Raw genomic sequence first — 1,635 nt, 5'->3', positions numbered from 1 at the left:
AGATCTGGAGGACCTTGTAAACTGGAGTAATAGTAATAGGATGAAATTTAATAGTGAAAAGTGCAAGGTCATGCACTTAGGGATTAATAATAAGAACTTTAGATATAGATTGGGGACGCATCAGTTGGAAGCAACAGAGGAAGAGAAGGACCTTGGGGTATTGGTAGATCACAGGATGACTATGAGCCGCCAATGTGATATGGCCGTTAAAAAAGCTAATGCGGTTTTAGGATGCATCAGGCGAGGTATTTCCAGCAAAGATAAGGAGGTGTTAGTACCATTATATAAGGCGCTGGTGAGACCCCACCTGGAATACTGTGTGCAGTTCTGGTCTCCCATGTTTAAGAAGGATGAATTCAAATTGGAACAGGTTCAGAGACGGGCTACTAGGATGATCCGAGGAATGGAACACCTGCCTTATGAAAGGAGACTCAAAGAGCTTGGCTTGTTTAGCCTATCCAAAAGAAGGCTGAGGGGGGATATACTTGCTCTTTATAAATATATCAGAGAGATTAATATTAGAGAGGGAGAGGAATTATTTAAGCTTAGTACCAATGTAGATACAAGAACGAATGGGTATAAACTAGACACTAGGAAGTTTAGACTTGAAATTAGACGAAGGTTTCTAACCATGAGAGGAGTGAAGTTCTGGAACAGCCTTCCAAGGGGAGTAGTGGGGGCAAAAGACATATCTGGCTTTAAGATTAAGCTTGATAAGTTTATGGAAGGGATGGTATGACAGGAGAGCCTAATTTTGGCAATTGATCTTTGATTATCGCCAGATAAGTATGCCCAGTGGTTGGTGATGGGATGTTAGATGGGATGGGATCTGAGTTACTGCAGAGAATTCTTTTCTGAGTGCTGGCTGGTGAGTCTTGCCCACATGCTCAGGGTTTAGCTGATCGCCATATTTGGGGTCGGGAAGGAATTTTCCTCCGGGGCAGATTGGCAGAGGCCCTGGAGGTTTTTCGCCTTTCCCTGCAGCGTGGGGCATGGGTCACTTGCTGGTGGATTCTCTGCAGCTTGAGGTCTTCAAACCACAATTTGAAGACTTCAATAACTCAGGCATAGGTTAGGGGTTTGTTATAGAAGTGGATGGGTAGGATTCTGTGGCCTGCTTTGTGCAGGGGGTCAGACTAGATGATCACATTGGTCCCTTCTGACCCTAGAATCTATGAATCTACATAGGAACTGATGGCACCTAAAGCTGAGTGGCTCAGTGTCCCCTTCCAGCCCCCCTAAATTACTGACTGTCCCCATGCATAGGGCAACATTGGAAAAGATTACTTCTGCAGAGGTGAAAGCTCTATTTAACCCATTCCCCATGACCTGAGAGTGGATTTAAACTGTGCCTTAGCCAGGACCAGCGCTAGGGGTTTGAGCGCCGTAGGTGGACGGCAATATCGCCGCCCGCGCGCTGGTCCTGCGGCTCCGGTGGAGCTGCCGCAGTGGTGCCTGCGGAGGGTCCAGTGCTCTGCGGCTCTGGTGGAACTGCCGCAGCGATGCCTGTGGGCAGTCCACCGGAGCCACGTGAGCAGCCGACCGCCTGCAGGCACCACTGCAGCAGCTCCACCGGAGCCGCGGAGCATCGGACCCTCCGCAGGCACCACTGCGGCAGCTCCACCGGAGCCGCCT

This window comes from Gopherus flavomarginatus, chromosome 1 (assembly GCF_025201925.1).
Source record: "Gopherus flavomarginatus isolate rGopFla2 chromosome 1, rGopFla2.mat.asm, whole genome shotgun sequence".
Lineage (NCBI taxonomy): Eukaryota > Metazoa > Chordata > Testudines > Testudinidae > Gopherus > Gopherus flavomarginatus.
Note: the sequence above shows the minus strand (reverse complement) of the source record.